At 50.9% G+C, this 7,587-nt stretch overlaps 1 long non-coding RNA gene across 1 annotated transcript in view; it reads right to left on the bottom strand.

Annotated features, from left to right (window-relative positions):
• Positions 1 to 3,406: 3,406 nt before the first annotated feature.
• The window catches only part of LOC111726188, a 13,607-nt gene continuing 9,426 nt past the window's right edge, over positions 3,407 to 7,587 (bottom strand). Inside the window, exons 3-5 of the long non-coding RNA XR_002774029.1 lie at positions 7,295 to 7,347; positions 6,970 to 7,176; positions 3,407 to 4,343 (exon numbers count right to left, since the gene is read on the bottom strand). This is a non-coding gene — a long non-coding RNA (uncharacterized LOC111726188). The remainder of the gene's footprint in view (positions 4,344 to 6,969; positions 7,177 to 7,294; positions 7,348 to 7,587) is intronic.

Below are 7,587 nucleotides of genomic sequence, written 5' to 3'. Positions count from 1 at the left end.
GATGGAAGAAGGGATGGGAAGATGACAGGTGGATGGATGGACAGATGGACAGAGGGTGGATGATAGGAGGATGGAAGAAGGGATGGGACATGACAGGTGGATGGATGGGCAGATGGACAGGTGAGGAGGCTAGATACATTGAAATGAATTCTGGAGGTAGGGCCAGAGATAAGAGCAATGAGGGGTTTTGAGCTTGAATTACTAGGGGGATGGTATCACCAAGTGGGAAGGAGGTGAAAGCTGGGCACAGGGGTGGTATTTACAAGTTGCTGCTATTTAAAGGAGGGAGCACCAAGTGAATCGAAAGGCTGGACACAAGCCCACGGTGCCCCGCACTGAGGGAAATGCTGCTCTCACGCTCATTAAATAAGAAGACTTTAGATAATTTCAGCTGACCACAAGCTCCACTATGCACGCCCTAATCCACTGCTAATCCTGCCTTTGTCCTAAGCTCTGCCTGGCCCTGTCCTGGCCCCATTTGGGCTGCCTGCCCTGCATGGTGCAGCTCTGTTCTCTGCAAAGGGTCGTCTCTGCAGAGCTTCACTGAACCCAAATAGGAAAGGCCTGTGATTTTATTTAATGAAGATGAATGTGGAAATCTAGCATATGTACCAACGCATAGCTAAAAAAAGTGCTTTTGTTCAACTGAAAAGGACAATTTGCAAAGGCTTAGTATTCTTAAAGGTGAGGGGATAGCACAGAACTTGAGACAATAAATATTCCAAAGTTAAGGTAAAAATAAAATACCGAGACCTAATTATATTCAGTGGTGTTTTTGATATAACCTAATTAAATTAATTTAATTTCCCTTGGCAATACCTTTGTGATCTATTATTTCTGATTATTCAAAAATAGGTCACCCAGCATGGTAGCTCAGGCCTTAATCCCTAACCTATGAGAGGCCAGCGTTGGTGGCCTCCAGTTGAGGCCAGGAGTTCGAACAGTCTGGGCAACATAGTGAGACCCCTTCTCTACTAAAAATAGAAAAATCTGGTCATGGTGTGCACGCCAGTATTCCTAGCTACTCAGGAGACCGAGGCAGGAGGATTCCTAGAGCCCACGAGTTTGAGATCACAGTGAGCTTTGATGACGCCACAGCTTTCCTGTCTGGCCAGTAGAGCAGGACTGTTTTATATCATAATAAAATGTTTTAAAAATAGGTGCCTACAAAGCAAATTTTAAAAAATATTCTATACAATGAAAAATACTTATGTTAATGCTTCTATGTCTAATTTTTCTAGTAGGATTTTTATCTTGGTTAACGGCTATTTTTAAAATAGAGACACGTGAAGAATATTACGTGACATACCATTGTTCTTGAATATAGTTCACATTTGTGTTTCTCAGAGGCACACACAGAAAACAGAAATCTTAGATGCATCAGAAGAATAACAGACAGAGGCAAGCAGAGAAAACAACGCCTCCAAATAATTCGATCATCTGTAATTTACTGTCGTCAATATAATTGCGTCAGGATCTCCAATGCTTCGCCCCCAATCTCTCCTGATAGACTCTCCTTAGAAGTCACACATTAAAGCTGAAAAGGAAGGGTTCCTAGTAAATGAAAATGCTTATAGAAAGCTGTTTTACAAACTGCTTGTGGCTGAAGCACAGAAATTGGAAAATGGCAAATTAATTATTAATTAAAATAAACCAACTGCTCCGCTCAGCAATGGCGGGCAGAGGAGTGAGGTGGTGCCCAGCAGCGACCAAGGGTGGGTTTTAGACTCTAATCTCACGTTGACTCCTCCTCGGGCTAATCATAAGATTCAGCATTGCAGCTAAGCATGGGGCAGTCTAGAAAATAAGACGGCCCTCCCATCCTTCCTTGCAGCTAATATTATGGCTTGAACTATGTCCCCCAAATTTATACGCTGAAGCCCTAACCCCACAAGGAGGGGATGTGGAGATGGGGCCTTTGGGAGGTGATCAGATGAGCGCAGGACCCCATGAGGAAAGTGTCCCTGGAGCCAGAGGAATGGTCGGGGCTCATCTCTCCACCTGCACGCACCTGGAAAGGTGGCCACCTGAGGGCACAATAGGGAGCTGCCCCCTCCAGCCAGGTAGAGAGACATGGACCACCTCCTCCTGCCAGGTTCTCACTGTACCATGCCTACGCGCCAACCTCCAGACCATGAGAAATAAATTCCTGCTGTTTCGGCCGCCGGGTCTGCAGCCCTTTATTATGGCAGCTGAGCTGACAGAAGCGCTCAGGATGTCCAGCCATGTGTGTGAAGATGCCGTGATGACAATCACCCCTCCCCCACAGATGCCCTTTCTAGGTTTCAGTCACACAAGGTTTACCAAGGCCCAAAAATACTAAATGAAAATTCCAGAATTAAACAATTCTTCAGCTTTAAATTGCATGTCATTCTGAGTACCTGGTGAAATCTCCAGCCACCCCACTGACCTGCCCAGGGTGTGAACCCTCCCTCTGTCCATCTGTGGCACCTGCTGTTAGTGTCAGGAACCATCAGAGTCAGCAGAGCAATGACTGTCGTGGTGTCATAGCACCTGTGTCCAAGTGGTAAAACACTAGTGAAATGGCCCCAAAACATAAGCGTGGTCATTGGGACACGCCAAAGAGAAGCCAGAAATGCCTCCTGTGAAGGAGAAGATGATAGTCCTCTACTTAATAAGAAAGGAAAACAACGTGTGCTGAGGTCGCTAAGACCGTGTAAGAACAAATGCTCTACCTGTGAAGTGGGGGGGAAGGAAAGGGGATTCATGCTGGTTTTGCTCTTGCACCTCAAGTTGCCAGAGTTACAACCGTGTTCTGACTGATGGGCACTGGGCTCAGCACCGCTGGAGGTTCCAGGGGTCCCTGAGGATGCTGGAGTTCGTCTCCCTGGGATGAAGGACGGCTGTGTGGGGTCTGCTTGGAAGTGGGGTACACAGCTCCTGCCCTTCTTCCTTCTTCTGGTGAAATGCTGATGTGGGGCCCCTGACTAAGACAGGAAGCCCATGTCTAGGTTGTCTGAGAAAGGAGACAGGGGTCGACACCTGAAGCTCACGGGGCCAACATAGCAGCCCTGGGCTGCCACCCAGTGATCGTGTCTCAGACACTGGTGTGTGTGAGCGTACGTACACACCCACCACTCGTAGACAGATGCAGTCCTAACCAACACGTGACTTAAGGCCTGGGCCTGTGGATTCCTGATGAGTCCTCCTCTTGGCCCATGGTCACTGCCCTGGAGCTCGTCTGTGAAGGGGCTCAGGTCTCTGCAGGACAAGGCCTCACTTTGCTCTTAGGTGATGAGATTTCCAGGATGGCAGAGCCACTCAGCAATCCAGTGTGTACATGTGTACATGTGTATGTATGTATGTATGGGTATATACAATGATAGATTATTATTATGAAATTGTTTTATTTATATCATTTTCATATTAATATTTTTATCCTCTATTAACAAAAAAACAAGGTGACAAATGTCTGTGTATTCCAAATGGATTAGATTTCAGAACCAACTAAATTCCAACAAAGAGTCCAGGCAAACTGTGGTTTGCTGTAATTGGCCAAGCTGGTAACTGTGGACTAGGACACGTGTTTACAAAGAAGGAGAAGTCAGAAGCTTAAAATAACTGTGTGTGGGCTCCAGGAACATCCTAAAATTATGAAGCAGTGTGCCAGTCAGATGGGTTTGGGTTGTGTGGAGAAAGCTTTAAATTCCTCCCTGTCGTCCGAGTACTGAGGACTCCCTTTCAGTACAGAAGGATTATAGCTTGTGGGAGGGGCTGATGTTAGCTGAATATCTACTAAATGAACTGAGTAATTCATGCTGGGCCCCTGAACCCCCAAGATAGGCCTTCTTCTTTATAACTTGCCAGAATTTCCCTTTAATTATTAGAAGTTGAACCAGACCAATAGTGATAAGTTAAGTATTTTTCTGATGTCCAAACCCATCCAGAACATTTCTGGGAAAGCACATTTAGCCAATATGTTCCTGTGTGAACAGGGGCTGTGAGTTGACCATGCATGACACAGTTGCTAAGTTCAAGTGAGTCCAGACATTCTGAAATGTGTTTCTTATGGGGCAACCCAGGGCATTCCATAACCCAGCTTGGCCCACGGCCCAGCTACCCACCCTGTGCTCCCGGATGCACCACAGTGCCTGCTGGAGCCCACTGTTACATTTGGGACGATTTTTCAAACTAGTTGTGAATCACAGCCATGATGAAGTAAAGTAGAACTGAACACCTTTCCAACCCCTGCAGCCACAGGAGAAGCAAAATTGAGCCCAGGCGCAGCTGCCGTGCCGACACTGAGAGGCTGCCCTCGATCGATACAGTTAGCACGAGGCATGAAGTCATTAAGAGTCGATTCTGTCCGCTCAGTGATAAACCTGTTGAGAAAAGGGAGTGGGTTGGAAGATGGCTCCATTCGTCAAACCTCAGTGAATGGCACCAGAGGCAAAAGTTTAGCAAAAGTCCCAAATGCATCCGCCTCTGGGGCTTGACTGCCAGGCCGCATGGTCCCACCACTCAGAACTGAGGGCCTCACACCCTCTGTCGGAAGGATGTGCGTCTCCCGTCTACCCCCCCGCTACTTCTGCAGAGCCAGTTGTCAACGCCCCCTGAACTGCCCCTTCCCTCCCCCACCCTCTCTGATCTAAAAATTCATTTCCTGGTATCAGGGCTGGGAGTGGCCCCAGCAATTTTCAGGGATCTTGGGGTGAAGGAGCCATTGTCTTGCCTTGGAAAATTTCCAGAGCAGACAAATGCCTATTCACTTTCCGCAGCACATCAGGAGCCTGGAGGAAGCCTCAAAACACCATGTCCCTGCGGCTGTCATGGTGGGCCCCGTGTGTCCATGGCAGTGCATGTCCCTGCGGCTGTCACGGTGGGTGGGCTCCATGTGTCCATGGCAGTGCGTGTCCCTGTGGCTGTCACGGTGGGTGGGCTCCATGTGTCCACGGCAGTGCGTGTCCCTGTGGCTGTCACGGTGGGCTCCATGTGTCCGTGGCAGTGCGTGTCCCTGCGGCTGTTACGGGGGGACCCATGTGTCCACAGCAGTGCACGTCCCACCGCTCATGGTCCCAGCACCCAGAACACTCTCAGAATCCTCTCTGGACTTGTCTTCAGGGCTGGTCTGTGAGCTGCCTAAATAACCCAGCAACTATTTCTGGATTTTCACAGAAAATTAAATTCCCAGCATTATCTCCCACTCCATCTACCTGCCTGTGAAAGGCAAACCCATTTTCAGAGTTGAACCACTGACCCTGTGGAGGACAGTGGCAGGGAAGGAGGTGGGAGCCATGTGTATCTAAGTCGTAGACACACAGCCAAGACAAGACATTCTGGGGAGATTCCCAAAGGATTCCCCACATGAGTGAGCCAGGCCCTCCCAGAGCGGCGGCCAGGGGCAGTGCTGCTGAGTAACTGAGGGTCATGCTCAGTCCCGCAGCTCCTCAGCCTGAGGTCAGAGAGAGAGGCCCAGAGTCTGGATGCAGGACCAGGGTCAGGGCTCTGCATCGGTGGCCATGGTCTCTGAGCTCAGATGACCACAGCTTTATTATCACACCTCAGGACTTCAGAGAAAACTCCTGTGGCTCTCTGCATGCTGCCCAGCACTATGTCCCATGGGGCTGCAATTCTGATCCCCAACGAGGGCCACTCTGAGGCCAAGACTCTCCTCTGTGGAGCCTGTCTCAGCATGGTGAGAAGGCACGCCGTGACCCGTACTTGAAGGGGTAAACTGAGGCACCGGTGGCATTCCCAGGCTGCTGGGCACAGCCACATGCCCATCTAGTCCTCATGCACCTGCAGGCCAGGCACACCCAGGCCGGTTCAGACAACTGCCACAGTGAATGAGTTGGCTGCCACCTGCCCATGTCCCACTGCTCTGTTCTTGTTTAAGTCCAGACCACACCAGGTCCAGTGGCTCTGCCTTTGTAAACGTGGGCAGAGTGCAATGCTGGCCGTGGAAGGCAGACCCTGACTCTTGGAATCCTCCTCAGCCTTTCTCTTGGAGAAAGGAAAGGACGTGCATGTAGGTCACTGCAGAGAGGGGGGTTGGTGGGGTGGGGGCTGATTCACAGCCCAGTGCATGCACAGCAGCCTCTGAGGAGCTCTGCACACTCCACCAAGACAGCCCTCAGCCGGGCAGGAAGCAGACGGCCTGGGTGAGCACCAGGGAGGTGCAGCTGACAAGGACCGCACAGTCGGCCCAGGTCACCCCTCTTGTGGGGTGGGCAGCCCCCTACATCCTGGGATGTGAGTGGATGGTCCAGACCCCACCAGCCATTCCTGGAGTGAGCCCTTGGGCCTGAGCCCTGACCCACAACCCCACACATACACTCACATGCAGACACACACACCCCACTGCCACACCATACATGGGTCTATATCACTATATCCACCACACACAATCACAAACACACCACATACACCATCACACACACACTGTCACATACACACTGTCACACACACACTGTCACACACACACACTGTCACACACACACTTCTCACACACACACTGTCACACACACTGTCACACACACACTGCCACACATACACACTTCTCACACACACACTGTCTCACACACACACTTCACACACACACACTGTCACACACACACTGTCACACACACACTGTCTCACACACACACTGTCACACACACACTGTCTCACACACACACTTCACACACACACTGTCTCACACACACACTGTCTCACACACACTGTCACACACACACTGTCACACACACACACTGTCCACACACACTGTCACACACACACTGTCTCACACACACACTGTCACACACACACTGTCTCACACACACACTTCACACACACACTGTCACACACACACACTGTCTCACACACACTGTCACACACACACTGTCACACACACACTGTCTCACACACACAGTCTCACACACACACTTCACACACACACTGTCTCACACACACACTGTCACACACACACTGTCTCACACACACACTGTCTCACACACACACGCTCCCTACCTCCAACAGGGCTGTATCCTGACAGCAGTGAGCACACGCTGGCCTGGAATCCCCCCAAGCGACAACCTTTTGTCCTTTGCTATCAGGATGAGGTGCTGCCCAGGAAATGGTACCTGGAGCCCAGTGTCAACGCTCAGGCCCTGGGTCTCTGTGCAGTGTCGTCTCTCCCACTGGGTGCCTGGGGACCACCCAGGTGTCTCTGGGCTCCTGCAGGAAGGACACGGGTGCACCCCTCAGACATACAGTGAGTGGTAGGGCAGGACACTACCACAGGCCACCCGGAGTCCCCCCCATGTCCGCTGTATAGTTGAGCAGGACCCCTCACCTGTGGATGGGGAGATGGGCTTTTGTGGAGTTCCATGTGGTGTCTGGTCAGAACTAATGAAAGAAACGGAAAAGTCAATGATGCCAAACATAAACCCAAAGTGGCCTCGTCAGTGCTGTCCTGGGCTTGTGCTCTCGCCTGGTCAGTGGCCCCATCAGTGCTGTCCTGGACTCGTCCTCTCGCCCAGCCAGTGGCCCTGTCAGTGCTGTCCTGGGCTCGTCCTCTCGCCCGGCCAGTGGCCCCGTCAGTGCTGTCCTGGGCTCGTCCTCTCGCCCGGCCAGTGGCCCCGTCAG

Source organism: Otolemur garnettii, unplaced genomic scaffold (assembly GCF_000181295.1).
Source record: "Otolemur garnettii isolate 467f Iridium unplaced genomic scaffold, OtoGar3 scaffold00056, whole genome shotgun sequence".
Taxonomy (NCBI): Eukaryota; Metazoa; Chordata; class Mammalia; order Primates; family Galagidae; genus Otolemur; species Otolemur garnettii.
Note: the sequence above shows the minus strand (reverse complement) of the source record. Positions and strands in the feature narration are given on the sequence as shown.